Genomic DNA, 22,234 nt, shown 5'->3' on the forward strand with positions numbered 1-22,234 from the left:
TCTGATCCGAAAGAAATAAATTCACCCGAGTCATCTGACAATCTTCCATGAACAATATTGACCATGTTTTGTAAAATATGTTCCAAATTTTTTAATTATAATTTTGAACACTTATTATTTAAACAAGGCAGATACAACGCACATATAATCAAGGGTTGTAAAACCGTCTGATCCGAAAGGAGTAAATTCACCCGAGTCATCCGACAATTTCCATCAACAATATTGACATTAAAATATCTTTCCTTATTTAATCGACAGGGTAGATGACTGTCACGGATATCATATATAACTGCACTCACTGGAATATTTAGATATTTTATTTTACAAGTGAACAATTGACTTGCCTTTGTGTGTATTTATGAGGGGTACGACCAGTGAAGCATGATATTCACACCCTTACGGTAATAATAGTGAAACATTAAAGTCATGCTCATGATATATTCGGACTCATACAGTCGACTCTAGCAGAGATTTCGTAAAAATATGGAAAGGGTTTGCCTCTTTTATTGGTCCACATATCTTTTTTATAAGATTAACTGAGGCCTTGAGTGTTGTAACCTTGGTCAAACAACTTTATATACTACTCAAAAGGAGTTAGGGAACACTGATGTGTTTGCACTTAAAATAAAAAAGGAACAGAAGGCCAAGACGTGCAGTAAATTCAATAATGGCCGAGTATACAGTAAGAAAGTATCATGAACAATCCACTAATTTCATAACGTGACAAGTGTTGATGTCAATAATGTCACTGGGGTCAAAATTGGAAATCCAGGCCATGAGAGAAAAGTCAGTAACGAGTGTGTCCGCCCCTAGCAGCCACACATGCAACATAACGACGCCTCATGGATGTCACTAATGTCTGTAGTGTGTTCTGTGGGATAGCATGCCACTCCAAACTCGGCCATTTAGCAAGCTGGCGCAGATCTTGAGAGGGAGGGTGGTTCTCCCTAACACGTCTCGTCAACAGATTCCATACGTGTTCAATGGGTACCATATCAGGAGAATATGCTAGCCAATCCATGCGAGTAACATTGTTCTGTCCAATCTCATACCTGTAGCGAACAGCATTCAAATTCCCGTTAATGACGTACAGATTGGTTCTGTGAAATGAGAAGGCTGCCCACACCATGACACTACCACCCCCAAAACGATTGTGCTCACGGACGTTGACGTCAGCAAAACGTTCCCCACGCCGTCTGTAGACAAGAACACGACCGTCATTATGCTGCAGTGAGAACCGAGATTCGTCAGGAAAAAGAACTGCTGACCACTGTTGTCTTGTCCACTGTCGGCGTTGCCGTGGTATAGTTTCTCATCGGCCTGTTTCTATTGGTAGGTGTGGCTACCAGTTCCAAAAACAGTAAAGGTTTAGAAATATCATCAGAGAGAAGTAACTATTAGCCAGGGATAAATATGACCAAGCTTGTTGCGTTTCAACGTAAATGATGTAATCTTATTCTTTGGATTAGGTAATACTTACTTACACCAGTATGGTATGGCTCGTTTAGCAATTTTAATGCTTAGTTGTACTCTACCCAATTCGCCAATTCTACATTGAGTTTTTTTTTGTCTGAGTGTGTGTGTGTGTGTGTGTGTGTGTATTTGTATGTATGAATATATACACAAATAACTAGCAGGCATTCAAAAGCCACTACATTTCCACGTGTGCACAGTCTGGCCTTAAGGCTACAATAAAAACAATTTTTGACTAGCGTAGCAAGTTTCTGTTACGAGTACAGGAAGTTAAACACACCAACCCCAGTCCCGCGCCAAAAGTCACCTGCTCGAAAATATTGCCATGGTCACAATCAAGATTAGTTATCCTGTTCAAAAGGACAACACTAAATATTTGAAAAAAAACTTGATCTGTTTTAATTTACTCAATGTATGTTCATTTGAAAACATCAACAAATTTCACACAAGATCATCTAATCACAGCTACCAGATCTCTCAATCAACATTCAATATTTCTCAACGAAAGCTGCTGGCCGATCGACTGATTCAGATTTGGTGTGATTTTGATGGAGCTTTGGAATCCAGTACAAAAGAGGAATAGGAATGGACATGTCTTTAGGTACAGAATTATGTATGGTACAGTAGGTGTAGGATTAACAGTAACATGGTGTACTTACATGGGAGAGATTAACAAGCTTGGGTTAAGAATAACAGCAGAAGTATAGTATTGTACCTGCATGATGGGCAGAGAAGCCAACAAGAAGGCATTAAGTGTACGTAAGAGGGATAATAGGAGACGGAGCGTCTGCTTAATGGGCTCATAGAAGGCGCATGGAATGAAATAGTCTTAGTCAAGCCTTTCAACTTGACACAAATGCCTATCAAACAATTCATTTTCGTATCATCACTATTTGATAGTAATTCATTAAACACATGGTTGTGATGTAGTTGGAATCGTAACATGGGCTCAGTTTTGAACAGATATGTCTTATGATCATGGAAAGGGTTAATTGGCGTTGCTCTTGGTTTATGGTCTGGTATTGTATAGGGGTTTTGCCATGGTGTCGGTCTTAACTATATTGCTCTGTTAATCGTGCCACGTGAGGAGGGGCGGGGAAAGGAGGAACATGATTGAGTCTGGTCCATGGACTGTAATTGTCCCAATATTATCTAGTATCTAAACATATTGCTGCTTGTTTTTAGGGGGAAGGGTTGGTTTTGGTGCTTTTGGAGATGCACATTGTCCCAAAATATATAGAGATACTGTAAAGGGATTTTATGATTCTAATATGATATTTTACACATTACTCTAACTGGTAAATCATTATCTGAGGACTAGATATTCGTCACAGGAATGGCCTAAACAATGGTACGTAGTTGTTTGCCTGGATTAATTTGTCACATTTCTTAGATAATTTGCTATTCAAATTGTATTTCCTCCTCTGCTAGCCATTGTTTTATATGCAGGGATTAATGTTAAGAGGATTTTCTCGTAAACTAAACCGGACATAGCAATCAGCTCACTTTCTTCATATTTCCCAATGTATACCAAATCACATTAGTGTTGGTGCTGTGATCGGTATGTAGAACAAACCCAAGATATCTCTTTATATTAGGTTCCAAATCATAAAAAGAGGTATCTACTCTACAGTGTGACTACATGAAATTTCAAATCACAGTAGGTTTATCTCCATTCTACCATGACAGCAACAACGCTTTGGAAACGGCGCTCTCTTGCAACGCGTAACAACACAGGCACACATTTCAGCAATCTTAGAACATTCCGAAAAGTGGTCACAGGTACAATAGTTATATATGTAACAATTATTACTTAACTTCAAGATTAAAAACACCATAGTCGTGAGTAGTTCAAAATAAGTGTTCAAAACACATAGTTTTTCAAAAGTTGACAAATAACACTACAAACTTAGTCCAAAGACAGATGTTTTAATTTCTACCAACTTCTTGTACACTGTTGCACACTGTGGATTGACTGTCAATCCTTGGAATATTGAGCGAGCGGTCATTTCTAGGAAATCGAACATGCCATCATTTCTATTGTGGGGGTGGCTGGTTGTAGAAAAGGTTTTAAAATGCTAAACGAATACATTTCTACAACAAACCTTTTGAATTACCATTCTACTATACATTTAACATGTGTAAGTGTTCTTAGGTACTTAGCAATCACCCCCAGTAAATAATGATAACATCAAAATAATGCCTCTCCACCCCGAACTTGGATGTGGCAGAACTTGACCTACATCACGGTTACTCACACCTTGCAGCTGTCAATGGCTGTGGCTGACAATCTTGTGTTTACATTCTCCTTTGCAAGTTAAACCAAGCAAGATGACAACCCCGAGCTATGATGTGGTTCAACATTAACCTGTAGATTTACTGGGAATGATCGAGCCTGCTGTTACAATATGATCACCAATGGAACTGAGTGTGACTGAACAGTCGCTTTTTAGCCGGTCTATGAGTCGGAAATTTTGTCACGAGGTAGGGCCTATCTCAGTATCTGCATGATGAGACCTGTCAGTTTCAAGATTTCATGGATTCCAAGCCAGATTGTGAATGGAATTAGACATTCATGGCCCAGAAATAGTGGGTCGTGTATGATTTTCTTAATTGTGCGGGTTCTGAAATACATTTCATCAATTTATGTCGGGACATTGTTTTTTCGTGGATTTTCAAATGGACAAGTGTTTTCTGAGTTATTGACTTTCAAATCCTTACGATGGTAGTTGACGGAGATGGCAACGAATATCGATCACAAAAAGGTTTTTAAACATGTTGTCATGAATAAAGATTTTCCAAACAATTTTTATACTGTTATATTTTGCTTTCATTGTCGGTTGCTTCAATGTGGAAGTGGCTTAAATTGTCCCGATTCTGGTCACCAGAGAACCTTTGCCTAACAGTTTCATAAACATTTCATCTGTATGCAAAAGATATCCCTTCGTTAAATCTTTTAATGTCATCATCGAAGAAGTCAGGGTTGCGGCCTAGCCACCGCCCAAAATATCCAATATCAATACCTTCTTTCCTCTATTTGACGCTATGCCGTCTTTTAATTTCGCGAGAGGCCTTGACTCAGCGTGTATTAGAGACCTGGCTGGTATTAGAGACCCAGCGTGTATTATAGATACGTTTTACAGCTCATATGGTGTGATCGATCAGGAGCCATTTTCTATGAATCGATATGTCGGCTGTCTATGTATTCATACGAACATTTATTTTGTGAAAAGGCTTAATATTTTTGAAAGGGTTTCCGTAGCAAAAAGGAAACCTCATTTTAACCAGTCAGAATCAAGCATTCATCAATGTCATCATAGTAGAATCCCATATAATTATCATATCATGTCATATCATGAAATCATCTCTCTGCTTCAGTGTCATAATTGTTGATCAATGAACACTCATGCTAATATCACAGGTGGCAGAGTAACACGTTTATTCTTACAAAAGGTATGGCAGCCCTATCCATGTTCGCTGTGGTCACGTTGTTCCTTCATTACAAAGCTAGTGCTGAAGATCATACAGCATTATCTGCAAACCATATTCTGAGTGTACTCAGTTTACTCTTCCATGAAGGAGGCTGTAGTTGAAGGCATACAGAGCGTTGCCTCATGTGCTGTACAGTGTGCCACAGACACCAGATGTGTGGCTTTCAGTGTGTCTTCAACTGATGACATGTGTATGCTTCACCGTGATATGTTTCTGACAAGAATCTGCTACAGTGGGAAGTGGCGCCACTACAATGTAAGTCAAAACTATATTATGTTTTATTATACAAAAATATATTTGATGTTTAATTTACATGATATACGGATTTGTTGCTGATCATTTAGATATTTTATTCTTGAGGGTTTTTTTAGCAAACATTGGAAAAAGTCAGAATGCTTGACAGCATCCCCGTGATCGAATATTCTCGTTACGACTAACCATAGTCAATAAAATAAAGAAATAATTTGAAACTCTGGACTAGATCCGTGCCAAGACTCACACTGTGACTAGAGATATTACATAGCAGACGTTTATCATATAAAGATGATATTCTTTAAGTTGATTTGTAACCTAACAACAAACGATGTCACTGTCGATCAATTTTGCATGCATACGCTCATGTCATGTCTTGTGTTGACGAACTATTCTTCGATACAATTGGATGTTGCATGTCTGTCAGTGTAAACAGGAATTTATTTGTGTATTTACTAAATTTACAAATTCCAAATATCATGAACTCAAAAATGCGTCAGTTATGGCCATAGTTTTCAAAATGGCTGCTGTGAAGTCGAAGCCATTGAATATTTTGTTAACAAGTATGTCAAGTTTCAGCTTCATTGGTCCAGGTGGCGACGGATGTCCAATATGCAGGAATGATGATTCGGGGGGAACCACGATTTGAACAATAATTATTCACACACGTACACATCACTCTTAACAACTTACAGGTACAGAACCGCTGCATGGATGGGGGCGAATATGACCAGGTCAACCTAACCTGTCAATGTTATGGTGGCTACATCGGTCGATTCTGTGAAAGGATCATGCAGGGTACGACGTTACATCACAATTGAACAGTCATTTCTCGTTTAGACAATTCTAGAATTCACACAAAAGTATTACATGTATAAACATGTAATCATAAATATATAGCTCTTATTTTGAATAATTCGTTTCTTGGAATGTGAAAAAGACATTATATCCAAGGGTCAGGAATATACCTTATTCATCCAAATATGGCCCCTGGCCCATTCAGGGTCAGGTGCCACATGATAATCGTTGGCTATACATTTATTCAAAAGAACGAAGATGGATCTACCGATTTCAATCTGTCATGGCAAGAGTACAAAGATGGCTTTGGACAGCTTTCCAAGGACAAAATTGCTTACATTAAAAATAGGTGCAGTCAAATGCTCATATTTTTAACCAAGGATATGAGTTCGAGTACGGGTATACAAATCGTTCTCCCTATCCCAAGACGGTCTGTACTCAATGACATATACAGACACATTGGGAAGCAAACATCAGGAAAGCATGGTTGTGATTGTTTAGGCGAATTGAAAGGACATCCCTCCTCTACCTTCGACCATGATAACGATGACAGCCCCCTGAACTGCGCTCAAATACACCAGTGCATATTGTGTAGCTTTTATATCATTATATCAAACTCACTATGTGTGTGTGACCAATACAAATTAACACATTTCATACCATTCATTTCATTCTTACGTAAAAATATCCAGCGGTTTCATTTTCGATTAAATATGTTTGAGATATGCTTTTCATACACAAATCTATTGATTGTTAAGACAAAATTCAGACTCTATGTTGTACGCAAATATATATCTTCAAGCAAAATCAGCTGTCGCAGATATCACAGAATGTGTCATCTATTTGCCTTGCACACTTGACAGTTCAGAACAGTTTATGTCGACCTGAGCACTGCAAAATAATTATTGACTTGTACTATTCACAATTATTCGCTACTTTGTCCGTGCTAGATTCATTTATGTGTTTTATGGTATCAAATAAAGATATAAAATGTCTTGTTCACCTGGATATGTCATTACAGGATTAAAATGTCAACACATACCACCACGTAACAAATGTTTCTGTTTCCTGCATAAATACTGAGGATTAAAAAGTAAAGGTAAATTCTAATTATTTGAAAAAAAATGGCGAAGTAAATGTGCCATGGCACTGAAGTTCACCTGGAAATTAGGTTAAAACGTCAACAATTACGACCATTCAACAAACGTTTGTGTCTTCGATCTTCAAATATTTTCTGCATAAATATAGTAAGTCTGGAAAGTTTTGAAAGCAGGAAAATACTACAAAAAATGTGAGTGATACACATTCGCAAAAGTTTCATGATGCAGGTACTCTTTTTGCAGACCAACAAGGAACTAAAAGCTCTCAAGAGGCATATTTGTGTTATACCCTTTCCACACATTGTCAAAGTAGCCAGTATATGATTGCAAATACTGTTTCCTTAAATAAATATTGTCATTCAGTGTCAATGGTGTAATGATTTATCTGCCACATCTTGTCAAGTTTCATAATCCTTCATACAATCAAGAAAGGACAAGGAAGTCACAAAAAGTATTTGAGACAAGTGGAATTAATATCATTGGGGTTCTCAAAATCTCAAAGAACTTTCTTGACTTTTTCAATCTCAGTAAAGAACCAAGTTTTTACACCACTATCCCACATGACATGCCTTAGGAAAAACTTAATTCCTTGATCCATGGGACTTTCATTGCAACACGTGATGACTATATCTAGTATTTATCTACAGTTTGAAAATTCTACACAGTGTAAAACCGGATGTTTAATGGTTATATTTTCAAAAGATTAGGGTTCAGAGAACACTTGATTTGTCACACTTGATTTATTTCGGTTGACTACATTTTGACGATGCATATTAGTGACTCAGATAATTTGTCAAATAAATATTAATAGAATTCAGGCATGTATGAAACTGCTTTGTAGACGTGAGGTGGCATATGATTCTGATAGCAGTGAGTTCTAGTACCCCAGTTTTGTAATCACATGTGGAAGGACCAAGAGGTTAACTTAGTGTCCAAGTACGTCCATACATTTCTGATGTTCCTCAAATGGATATCACAAGATCTTGTTGAACTCAGTGCCTCTTGGCGTCACATTGCCAGTAAAAATTACACCAAGATGTTTGAGCTGACCTGCCAGTTTCTTATTTGATTCCACAGTTAGCTGTGTGCTGTGAACAGATAAATCACTTTACCGTTGCTACTGAGTAATTTTGTATGTCACGGCGTGACATGGAGTTGAATCTTTGACAATTTCTGTTCAATATTCCAAATCATTGCAATGCATGCTATTAATTCCTCACTTCTTACAACAATTGTCTTCCCATGCATACTCTCAATAATCTTAGCCAATGTATGCAACATCATGAATGAATGGATCAAAAATGCTACAAAGTATCAAAAGGATGTGTGCCTTGGTTACATTTTCAAACGATTAGGGTACAGATTTGTTTCTGTTGACTACCATTTGGATAATGCATATTAGTGGCTTCGGCAATCTGTCAAATAAATATTAACGGAATTCGCGCATGTTTGAATCGTAACTGATTGTGCAATTTTTGTGATGTGATAGGTGTCTCCATACCGGCAGACATGAAAATGATCAAGTGTTTTTATGATGTTTCGAAAACGAATATAAGGTTATTAGAGACGCTTCGGAATGATTATTGGTGTTTTGACACCCATAGTTGTGCAACTGAAGTTTCCATGCAACCATTTTCATTTGGATAAATAACTACGTTGAGAATTTGTAAAATGTGACAATGGCGAAATTGTTGATGTACTATATTTTCAGAAGACGTCTATTGTAAATAAAAGCCAGAAAACCCTTTTCATAGTCAAAAGAAATCTCTGTGTCGAAATTCAGTGTCGATGTATGAGCTTGCTTGAGTGTACATGTACCTCAATAGTTGTGTAATGCAGACACCAAAGGTTGGAGCTTCTGGAATATTGCTCGACATAAAGGGAAGGTTGACTAATAATAATAAAGGGAAGTCATCCCTCGTTTGTCATATTGTCAGTATGAATTACACCAAGATGTTTGAGCTGACCTGCTGGTTTCTCATTCCATCCCCCTACAGTGAGGTGTGTGCTGTGAACAGATTTCAGCTTTTGTCATGTACAACTCATCGTGTTGTCTTGACAAGTTACTTGATATCCAACTACGAAAGAGTTTTCTAATTATAAGCATGTTAAGCTCATATGGTAGAATAGCATGAACAAGACTAAATATTAACATCTCCGTGTTGATTTTTTCTATCTGTGTCTCTTGAATATCATGTCTTATGAAAGAACATGGAATAAGTATGATATGGAGGCAGAAGCTTTAGCTATTCTGGTTAGAAGTAATAATATGTCCCATTTCATCGAACTTGTGGAATCGGATAACTATGTCTATTTCAGCGTTGTCAGCAGTCGGAAAGCAGCATGTCAAATAGTGCTGATTCACATGATGGGTTGAGAGATTCTGGAGAAAGTGCACTTGTTGCTGATTCTGTTCTTAGTAAAGAACGTGATAAGGGACAGCTATTCATAAATGTACACAGTCCTGTGGGAATGATCGTCTTCCAAATGATTCACGAACACTCATTCAAACAGCCGATGTTAGGGGGCTACCATTTGACTTCAAGGGTGGAGGGATTTTGGTTTGAGATCAGCATTATTGTCTTTTTGTTCAGGAGCTTAATTATATTTTCAAACATAGAAACCTGCTCAACCATTTTTAAATGAATGAATGAAAGTCGGTGCTATTGGAGCAGGGAGAAGAAACTTCAAGAAAAGGATCGTGGCTCGGTTACTCCAGCTGATTACATGTATGCGCCTCTGGCAGCAAATTTGGAAGGTGTTGAGTCTCCTTTCTTATCTAGAGGAGGGGGTCCAAGATTCGCTGCCATGCAGCAATTTGCTTAAAACGCAGGCTCGGTAGACTTCAATCTTGCTGTGGGTTGCCAGCTTGCTGTTCCCGACACTCTCTTCGTCATCCTGGTGAGGCTGGTGGATGCTCTGCCAATGCGCCAGCATCCAAGGACAGATTGTCCGTGATGGATTGCCAGATTGAACAGATTGCTCGGATGTGCGACGTCAAAACGAGGCAATTTGGCCAAGGAGTTTAACTTAAGCTTCGGCTATACAAAGGATCTGATATCGTCCAATAACCATCAAAAAGCCAGGTATGCTGGACTATCAAATTGTGATGATGCCATGTGTTCGCGAAAAGGTGTGTCACAAACACATGCACGTTTTGGTGTAGGTTCTGAGACCGTTATCATGCACGTGCCATATAACATGTACTATAGACCTATGGCCTATCAGTATTATGAATAAACCAATACTGATTGGATTTTACGCCCAAATGGAATCAGTTTCGGTGGATAATTGAGACTGGTTATTCTCTGGCTTTGACGTTTCATATTTCATTTATGCTATAGACAATTGGTAATGGATGTAGAATGAAATAGAAATTTGAAAGTTGTCCCCACAGCACACTGCATAGAAGTTACACTGGTTCTAATCATCGTATCATGGTGTGAATTATCACTTGAGAATTAAAGATATAGGTCCTTTTGTACATAACAAGCATTATTCGAAATACGGTTTTGGAGGTCTGCTATCACAGTACCAATTTGGAAGGGACCAATACAAGTAACGAATCGCGATAAAACGGACACCTTTTGTTCTATTTGTCACGCCCATCATTATTGAGGGACAATGTACATCGGTAATGAGGGACAATGTCACCGTCATCACATGTATATCAGTAATGAGGGACAATGTCACAGTCATCACATGTACATCAGTAATGAGGGACAATGTCACCGTCGTCACATGTACATCGGTAATGAGGGACAATGTCACAGTCATCACATGTACATCAGTAATGAGGGACAATGTCACCGTCGTCACATTTACATTGGTAATGAGGGACAATGTCACCGTCGTCATATGTACATCGTTAATGAGGGACAATGTCACCGTCGTCACATGTACATCAGTAATGAGGGACAATGTTACCGTCGTCACATGTACATCGGTAATGAGGGACAATGTCACAGTTGTCACATGCACATCACTAACTAATCGCGTTGAAAAACTGCCTCCCCCACCCTTTCCCTTTCCAGATATATTATCTACTGGTTGGGTCATTCGTGCACTTTCCAGTCGATGATGCTCTGGATGGCATTGGTGTTGAATGGAAAAGAAACCTTATTAGTCATACCATTAGGCAGACCGTTTGTCCAACATGATATATGTGTTCATTACCCAATAATCATCTTCAACTTTGTATCGAACAACATATATAGACATCAGAAATCGATTGATCTACAACGAAATGAAAACACTTAAAGACATATTCACATCCGATGAACATCATTATGAAAGCATCTTATGTTTGTGTCAATATAGAAGTTAGTGTCCTTGTTTTCGTTTCCACAAGAATTCTGCTTTTAGCAGATATATTGTAGGATTATGGAACGTTCTTTTTTAATTATTGTTTTGCTCCTTTTGCAGTGTTGCAATTTACAAGGTTTCAGCAAAATCAGTTACAGGTTGGTGGTACAGACGATATTATGGAATGGGAATAGATGTTACTTCAGACAACCGTCCATCAATTCACTAAGACAACTACCGACAGCGTTACGAAGTGCAGGGTCACTGTTGAAGTAACTCAGAAGGAACTGCCGCACGCTGAGTGGGCGAGCTTATATGAGTGATCTGACAAGTCAATATGACGTCATGATAACACACAAATTTCATTGTTTATGCATAAACGGGTGACGTCATGTAAAAACACACCCAAGAGGGCCATTTGACAAGGACGTAAGTTGGAATGGTAATAAATATCCATTAAACGATTTCAAGACCAAAATCGTCACGATATGGCTGAAATATTGCCGATGTGACGTTAAACTTTAACTCACTCAAGACCAAAAAACGCGTAGGTCTTTGGTTTCAAAACCTACCTGCCATGTCGTCTTTACATCTTCATGAAACGGTACTGTGGAATGTCCACGATTTATGTTTATATTCCAGTCCAACACACAAATTAGTTCTGCGCTATACTCTGGATGAGAACAACAAAACAAAACACCAATCATAATCCTGTGGAGTACGGTATATCTACAGTTTATGAATAGCAATGCTCATATTATACACAGCAATCGGTGATTCAACAGTGTTTTCTCCCGTTGTGTTCGTCTTGCCTTCTTCTGGAATCTGGCAGACAACGATCGGGAAAAAAACCCTCGTAATGGTCAAAAACATGTTAAAGTGAGGTTTTTTTGGTCATAACACATATTTGTCCGAAAACTCCTCATGCCGAGTCCACTTATCAGGTCCCAGTGACCCAGATTCCCTGTTGATTGGCATGCCAAGTGTCATTTGCATAAAGCCATCCATATTTTTGGTATGTGTTTCTTACCGCAAACATCAAGTAACTATGAGTGGGCGGACGAAATAAAATATATTATTCATTAAAAAATGTGTAAGTTATTTTATGACATTTAAAACAATTTTGAAACACTTGGTACTAGAATATAGTCTATGAATTAATGTATGATGTAGATGGAGTCGCTTTGCCAGGGAAACTAATTTGTAATGAACAACTGAAGATAGATAAGGCTGACCTGGTTCTTATATGACAATATGACATGCAATGGTAGATCTAGTAGTATTTCATTTATTAGATCGGTGCACAATTTTCCAAAGCGGCAGGAAAACTTGAGACACGAAAACGATATATAATTTAACGTCTGAATGGAGATAAAACATGGACAGTCTCACATCCTTCGATTCCATGTTCAGATAGATATTTGATTACATTAATTCTGTCATGGGCGAAAGCATGCATTTCAACATTATTTTCAAGATTATTCAGGTCGTGGGCTACACGGATCATCCACTCTTATAACTACTACTCATGCACACAAGCTTGATCTCGAAGCTCAAAACAACAATGTAGCTCTCAGATGCATTTTTCCCCATCCATGTCGAGCATCAGTCATAATGTCAACGACTCGACAACTTCCAGGTTAGTGGATTTCAACAATGTAATACACACAGCCTCATTCACGGCGTCATCACAAGATTCCTTCCAAATAGCTACCCACGTGATCAGGGTTATGACCTCGGGATGAATTAATTCTAATTTGCATTTTTAGGAAAGAAATGTTTTCGTGAATACTATTTTTAAAAAACTTGCTGTACATGGTAATTTTGAATTGCACTACGGATTTCTTCAATTTATTCTCTTTCTGACCACTCGATCTCCTCGCAACCACGACCCGTGAGTTGGACAACTTTCAAGAACTTTGCAAGTTCGCTTGTCTTCAACATGAGCAACGCAACATTTTTGTGTGACGCTTAATTTGACGGAGACTTGTTAGAGATGATCAAGGGAGCCTTTGGTCGTTTCGATTAAGACACTGGTGAATTTACCGTGGAGAAAGTTCCACTTCAAGATTATATCATTCCGGCTGTCAACTCGAATCAATCGATTCTTGGGATTAGTGAATCAGTGTCATAGCCAGATTTCACTGTGGAACCAGATGAAGGCGAAAATGTCTTTCCACACTGTTTTTGTCAAGAATGCTGTACACGGCACAGACAATCGCGGTTAGAGAATGGTGCCGCCACCATCATCCAGAAATCCGACGATTCGAAAACAGCGCTACAAATACTTCTGGATTGCGCTAAATAGACGAAGTGTTTGGAGAGATCCTAGATACTCGGACTTGAAGGACCGAATATTAAACGTAGCAGCAGATGAAGGATTGGTGTGGACAAAACGGGAAGTGATGCCAGATTGTATTTTAGAACTTGTGCGCGAAGTGTATCCAAATCCACCAGACAGAAACTACACGGGACACATGTGGATCTAATGATCAAACTCAGTTGCGTCGCACTGTACTTTATCTATGTACCGTCAAATGTGGCTACCTATTTTAGAGGCTTTTTCGTTAGCAAAACAGAAACTTGGACGCCATTTAACACTTTTTGCTTTTCAAACCAGTGTTTAATTTAAAAATTCAATAATATACAAATCCGTTAAATTGCAAAGTGAGAGGTTGGTCCAGGACCGCGCGACCGCAATTCTCGCACTGCGTTGATTTTCCAGACCTATGCGTCTGAACATTAACTCGGCAACCAAGATTCCAGCGATAATGAAGTGAATCACAAGCTTTTTGTCAGAGATCTCGCGAGACCCGAGTTGTATGCAACTCTACGTCGTGTGAATGCCGAGTTGTATACAACTTCTGTTCGTGCAACTAATTGCATACAACTAGTTGTACCGTGCGAATGCTCCTTTGAATAGAGAAGACAGATGGCAGACCGAGAGAGACAACGTGGGGACAGACAGAGAGACCTTGGGTTGACGAACAGGCAATCATCACGAGCAGCACACAGTGAAATGGTCCCGAGTAAGAGCCAGAGCCAGTCATTTGTACTCCAGTTAATAAACCTTTTTATTCTTGAACAAAGAAACGTGTTGTGTAACACTTCGGATTTGATTAATGTTACACATTAATCTTAAAATAAAGTTCTTACAGTTTTGAAGCTTAGTGGGTTTTTTTAAAATATAAACTGGTTTGAACTGGGATATAACATAACTATCTTTCCATCAATTCAAGCGGGTGGCGTCCTTGTAATGCTGGAAGAGCATAGAAATTAGACACATTTGTTTCCGTTTGTCTAGTGTGCAGATTGTATTGAGGTTGTGTGAGTGGCGAGTGGTACCGGCATGGTTTTCCAACGCTTGATTTTTCCGATCCGATCTTTAGACATAAAGGGGGAACAAACACGACAATCATTTTAATACTATTTTGCCAACTGACAATGATACTGAATGGCAGAAACATCAAAACCAGTTGTAAAAACGCCTAGATGGTTGTATGTCAGACACTACTTCATTTAAACACCGAATATCATGATGGTGTATCTGTCAATGGTGAAATTGATAATTGATCATTCTAAAGGATAATGAACGAATCAGTTTTCCGAATGTAACAATATGAAAAACATTATTTTGTTTTGTCAAAATTAATATGCCTGTTTGAAGTAGCTTGTTTGTTTGTTATTTAACGCCGCACACAGCAATACTCCAGCCATACTACGGCGGTCTGTAAACAATCGAGTCTGGAGCAGGCGATGAGCATCAATCTACACAATTGGGATACGATGTCATGCGTTAACCTGACCGCCCGATCCCTTTAATCGCCTCTTACGACAAGATTAGTCGTCTTTTAGGGCAAGCATGGGTTGCTGAAGAGCTTTTTAATCCGGGCCTTCATGTGTATATTTAAAGTAGTACCTAGATCATATGTTATATAGTATTTATCATATATGGATAAGTTTCTCGGCAGGATAGGGCTAACGGATAAAAATGCTATCCGTTGGGGTCATAATTATATAGATAAAGATAAAATATGTGGGAGGTGCTACTTTCAGTGTTTCCAAACAAACAAGGCGTCGCCTTGTTGGAGAATCAAAACGATAGTACAATGTACTGAACAAGGTACTGAAAATCATTGTCTATTGTCCGTCAACCTTCATCCTGGATTCAAACACAATCAGAGTGATGCACCTAGTCTGCAGCACACCGACCAAATCCACTGTCACCGACCGAGGCTTCCACAAAACTGGTAGACCAGATCATTTACTTTGTGTACCCCTCTGATAAGTGTAAATTTAACTGTTGGACGATCTGGAAAACGTGTTATAACTGTTGTACGATCTGAGGAACGTGTTATAACTGCTGTACCATCTGGGGAACGTGTTATACCTGCTGTACGATCTGAGGAACGTGTTATAACTGTTGGACTATCTGGGGAACGTGTTATACCTGCTGTACGATTCGGGGAAAATGTTATAACTGTTGGACGATCTGGAGGACGTGTTACACCTGCTGTGCTATCTGGAGGACGTGTTATACCTGCTGCGCTATCTGGGGAACGTGTTATAACTGTTGTACGATATGGAGAACGTGTTATAACTGATTTACGATCTGGAGAACGTATTATACCTGCTGTGCGATCTGGGGAACATGTTATACCTGCTGTACGATATGGAGAACGTGTTATTACCGTTGTGCGATCTGGAGAACGTGTTATACCTGCTGCACGATATAGAGAACGTGTTATACCTGCTGTACGATATAGAAAACGTGTTATAACTGATGTACGAAATGGAGAACGTGTTATAACTGATGTACGATATGGAGAACGTGTTATAACTGATGCACGATCTGGAGAACGTGAACGTGTTATACCTGCTGTGCGATCTGGGGAACATGTTATACCTATTGTACGATATGGAGAACTGATTTACGATATAGAGAACGTGTTATACCTGCTGTGTGATCTGGGGCACATGTTGTTGTGAACATGTTGTTACAACTGTTGGACGATCTGGGAACATATTATTATAAAAACGGAACGTGCAATATGACACACATTCAGCCAGTGACGTCAAGGTACAATATCACACAATCAGACAGTGACGTCAACGTGACACACAATCTGCCAGTGACGTCAAGGCACAACATGTCAGCAGAGACCATCGATTATATGGTCTCCGAAGTCAGACAATCAGCCATTGATACATTGTAATTAGCCGATTCCCAATTCAGACAGCTCTTACTTCAAGTCATGGGTCGGACCCGGAATCCCTGGAGTTACAGGAATTACTGAAACTGTCAAACTATTGACAAGATGAACATAGGCTGTATTTAAAAACAAACACATTCATAGAGCAGGGGCAACATTTGGAAGGTTCGTGGATCGAAAAGGCGAAAACATTATTGCTGTATCTGTAGACAGGTGAACGCCGGTATTGTTTGATAGCTGTGTCAGTAATGCTGGTCCCCGTCACTCCACGCCAGCTTACACTGAGCGGACACTGCATGGTGCAATGCCATCTCACCAAGAAAATTAAAACAAGCGTATTCGATGTTAGAGATTTGATAAACGGACAGCCTCACGAAGTGATAACCAGCATTAGAGACATTTGGTGCATGCTTATCTTAATCTTTTTGTTATTCGATTTTAACAAGCACAAATGTGTGAAATGACGTCAAACCATTTACGTCACCTTCACTTGACACATATCATTAAACGCAAATGTCCCTGTCTCTGATGTCTCCAGAACTCAGTTGCCTCCCCTGTTGGAATTTTGCTATCGACCACACACACATGTGTAAATAAGACAAGATGTCGATTTTCACGAATTGCGAATTGCGTATGAATGATACCGTATGTTATCAATCTCAAATCAAACGGTATTAGCACCACGCGAAGTGGCCCTACCTTTGCCCCCTCCCCCTTTTTAGCAGGGCCCCTCAAGGCCCAATGATGGCCCCGTCACGAGCGCCACTTCGCCTCTCATCCCGCCTGCCTGCTGTGTAGGTCGTCTTGTCTAACCACTGTCTGTGTGTTTAAATATCACTGTTTACAATAGCAGTACCACGGTCATGCATCAGTCCGATCCCACCACGATAGATAATCGAGACTAGATTGTGTGAGATTAATTCAGGCCGATTATTTTGATCTCAACACAACACATACAACCGCGCCCTGTTGAAGTGTTCAAATTACAAAATTGCCGTGTCAAGGTATTCTTGACAAGTACTCTAAACTAGGTCATTTCTTATACGGGCAATGTGAGATGACAACACGACCCCTGTTTGTATTTTAACACACCATGGTGGATAAATTTGCGTCATACCTTGATTTGTTACTCTCCTATGTACCAATGGATGGATTACTGAGAGGCTTAATGTTGCCATCAGGGTCCTGGGGAAGCAGTTTTGACAGAGAAAGAAGGATACTAGACAGTGAACATCAGAGTAAAGGGGTAAGTTATTCATAATTTCAAAATTTGTAAAGAGTTGCAAAACATTGTGGTGATGTAATACCATAAAAAACTTCTTTTTCTATACAAGTTGCTGTACCAATATTTCTGGCTTCGCCAAAACGGACATTGCAGATTCATTGGTATATTTCCTTGGCAAAGTTCAGTGGGTTTAACATCACAGTTCTTCGTCTATCCATGTCTTGTACGCTTCTGTCTTGTCGCAAGCATTGTTAATCTAATTCTAATTCAGGTTAAAATTCGGTACAAAGTTACTTCAAATCCATATGTAATTCATAAATAATGTATGTTCACTAAATGTACACAAATTACATATGTTAAGTAAGGATAGGAATTTATGGATGAACAAAATCTTGATTACAATTAAGAGCGACGTTTCTGTGTAGGTTCTAACAGCAAGTGATCACTTATCCTTACTTCTAAATGCCAATCAAAGAAGTTATCACATATGTTCTTTATTTGTGCATTAAAATCACCAAACACAGTAACATACTAACTGAGAGATAATTGAAAATATAATTTTTCGAATTCAGTAAATACATAAATATGCACATGTTTAGAAACTTCAGGTGGTATGTACACCCCACAAAATAAGCGTCTTGACCAATATTTAGAAATGGCGTGCAACTTTTAATCCATAACATGTACTCATTATAAGGTTCCATAATGGAAACAAAATTTCTACATGTATTTATCTCTGCAATCTAAATTTCTACTGAGTTTCTCACAGACCTTGATCTGTGCTCCAGGTGCAATGTGAATTTCATTATATTAAATTTATCAAGGAAATCTGTTTTTGTTTCCTGTAGGCCAACAGCAGTATATTTCTCAATTAAAGGTAGAAACACACTGTATGATGTGCAGTGAGTGAGCCAGACCAACTGATCCCATTAGCTCATGACACTCGAGGACATTTGGATGGGGCAACTTCCATCTGCAAAACAAATTGTTCCGTGTTTCATCCTTTACGACTTTAGTGTCACCTCATAGCAACTGTCAGTGAGAAATAGAGACTATATTCTGGCTCTATTCCAGGTTGACACAGCTCAACATTGTAAACAGTGATAGTTCGAAACACAAAAAAACCATCCGCTAGTAATAGTAATGATATCTGCCATTATGAATCTTTTCAGTAGATTAGCACGCGTGACGTTGTAAACATGCCACATTTCAATGAGTGAAAATTCGCAAGACCTTTGATATGATCTCCTGTGTCAACACAAATACTGCTGGTGTCATCGCTGGGAAGGGAGGTGATTGAAAAGCAAATCAGGTCGGAATAACTTCTGCATTTCAAAGGTTAGCGTTTGATTGATTGAAATACAATTTACATCTGACGGTGATAGCTTTTCAATTAGACTTGCAAAGTGGTTCATCGTATGTGAATAGCCCCTCAATGTTAATGTATGCCTATGATCCTCCTAACAGTATGAACAACATCGAAATACCTGAACACTTTTAAGGGCTTGCTAGCTTTTTGATTGGCTGTTGGCAATAGTTCGAAAGACGCCTCTTTTTTCAGAAGGTTGTATAGAGAGGAGGCGATGCCAGAAAAGTTTGCTACAAATTTGTGGCCAAGCCTATTGTTGCTTGCATGGAATTTTGGACAATCACACACCATACGATAATGAAATGTCCCAGCTGTGTTTATCGATGAGGAACAGCCCGCCAGTTAACCCTATCCGAGGATATTTAATTTACGGCCCGCTTCCTGCAGAGTTGATCATAAACACATCTCCATTAAAACACAAGGTTAGTCTTAAATTCGGCATCTTAGACAGCTACGAATGCTTGGTCCACCACCATGTGTAATGTAATCAAGTACAGTGTTGATCTGAACCATTTAAACGTTGAAACACAGACGCAAGCTTATTATTTTGTGCTTAAGTATGAGAGTTCAGGGCAAAGAGGGGTAGAAAAAGTTGTTATGTAACAATACATTTAATTGAGTTCGGATTCCGGGAATTCCCAGTGCACCTGCTTCCTCACACCACCTAGTAAAATATCCATATTAGGCATTGTCGATCACTGCTGTTTCTGAGAATCAGAATAGATCTCGTCATATTGCCCAGAGAGCAGTGACGGGAGGTTGTGAAAAGCGCCCGTCTTGTGTGTGAGATCAAGATACGACCTGGTTACATCATGCAGCCCTGTAGTCTCATCGTCTTCGTTGCAGGTAACATTTCATATTTCTATTTCAATTTTCCGTAGCATAACGTCAACTGAACCTCTCTCCCGAAGCGCGCATTTGGCATATTAATTATCGCTAACCAAAGCTTCATACATCTGACATATGAATGATTAGGTACAGCGTATCGGTAAGACTCGCTGATGCATTGTTTATTTCTAATACAGGGTATTTACACTTGCAAACGACCCGTGGAGATCCGGGTTAGAATTCAGCAACCCATTCGTGCTTTGAACAACAAACAAACCATTGCAAACTCACATGATAACCTCTTTTGACGGCCCCATAATCCTGCCAAATGAACAAGATATTTAGTTTTTGTTTTTATCTAACATCCACGTATCTGGTACACAGCAGTGTTTCCATATGAGATAATGTTGGTTAATAGCTGTTTCCAGGTGTAAGTCACGCGATATTTCGCACTGTGAACAGACAGGTGGTTAGGCAGAAGAGGTATGTCGTGCCCCAGGCAGACTTTTGTATACGCTAGAGAAAGGGGGCCATAGACTTCATACCCGACCCGGTACACAATCAAACGGGACACTTAAGGCAATCCCCCGTTGTCGTTATCGATCGATTCCGTAGTCGTATTTCGTAGAAAAGAAACACAGCATCGCAGCTGGCTGGAAGTCAGACGTCATTTTGGACTGCATTTCTACATCATAACACAATCGAAGATCAGCAAAATTATTTTCAGTAATCGTCAATAAGCAGTGTGATTTTTGGTTCAGTCTGATTGGATAATTGACGGCAATTGTTCAGTTGGTTACATTCGCACATATATATACTCAACAACAAAAGTCCCTGTGACACCAATATTTAAGTGTATTTTTCAAACAAGTAAAGTTTGGTTTTCAATATTGTAGTACATGTGTGGAATCAAGTCACCAAAACGCAACTGCTACAGAAAAGCATGCATTCCATGCAAAAGTTGACTTTTATGCAAGCCCCTTGCATTTCATTACCCAAGAATGGGTATAAAAACATGTGCGTTAACGGGATTCAATATGCATTGTTTAGCATCGTGTTACAACAACAATCGTGTAGTTATTGCCAGAACCCTGGTATCCGGAAATGGGTCTGCGCATGCGCGAAGACGGCATTGTGGGTAATGCGTGCGCCTCCAAGGTGGCGGCACTTCCGGTTCCGGGAGGCGTGGGGGGCATCTCCCCATCAAAGATGGCGGCGGAGGAGGAGGAGGGTTCTTTGTTTTGGTGTGATGGATGTGGAGGGTAGTCAAAGCAAGGATGGAAGCGATCTTTCGGGAGAGATGGGTTGCCCTGAAAAGGGCCGTTTGGAGGAAGATGATGAAAAAACGGGAACCGGAAAACGGGAAACGGAATCAGGAACCGGAAGGGTCATCCTAGCTACTTTGCCTGTTGGACTCAGTGGTAGCTGCATGGTGGCCAACGACCAAAGTAGCTACAGTTGTAGCATGGCGGTTTGTGGTGTTCTGGCTTTGGCTTGAACTCGTCTGCACGAGTCAATTATTCTATTCACTCTGATGGTGCACAAGTCAACCATTTGACCCATTCCTCCAATGGTGACATCGTCCCTGATTACACTATGTGTATCTTAACACCTTAAGATGCATCGTCCCGAGGTATTGGATTCGCCACCCCATCGCATCGTGTGGGTGTACAGCGAATGGCAACCGCTCCATCATGAGTTGGAAGAGATGGCAGACCGCTTAGGGGTCACTCTTGAGTTTGTGCACAGCATGAATGAAGCGGATCGTGCCTTGCCTGAAAAAGGAGTGGCCCTGCATTGGCTTGTCATCCATAATTTGCTGGGCAACAAAGTGCTGCGATGGTTCACCAAGAAAAGTCATCACCGAAACACATCCGTGCTGTATCTCATGAAGCCTATGAAGACGCCACCCAAGAACCATGCGCTCAACTGTTCTTTGATACGTGGCCAATGCAGAAGGCCCAGACCGCTGAAGACATGGCCCATGCGGGATTTGTGTACACGCAAAGCACCGACAGCGTGTTCTGTCATGTATGTCTGTCGATCTATACCTCTATTAACGTCTGTTTGTAGTCACGTGTGGCACCACGTTTGCATCGAGACACGAGTAAAAAAAAATGCCACACAGGCATACACGAGTGCCAACACATGCATGGAAACACAAACGTACACCACGTAG

The 22,234-nt window shown here is 39.7% G+C and overlaps 1 pseudogene; it reads left to right on the top strand.

Annotated features, from left to right (window-relative positions):
• Positions 1-4,928: 4,928 nt before the first annotated feature.
• LOC139463657 (angiopoietin-related protein 4-like) lies at positions 4,929-7,374 on the top strand (annotated as a pseudogene).
• The last annotated feature ends 14,860 nt before the right edge of the window (positions 7,375-22,234 follow it).

The sequence above is a fragment of the Haliotis cracherodii genome, unplaced genomic scaffold (genome assembly GCF_022045235.1).
Source record: "Haliotis cracherodii isolate W230 unplaced genomic scaffold, xgHalCrac1.p SCAF_16, whole genome shotgun sequence".
NCBI classification, from domain to species: Eukaryota; Metazoa; Mollusca; class Gastropoda; order Lepetellida; family Haliotidae; genus Haliotis; species Haliotis cracherodii.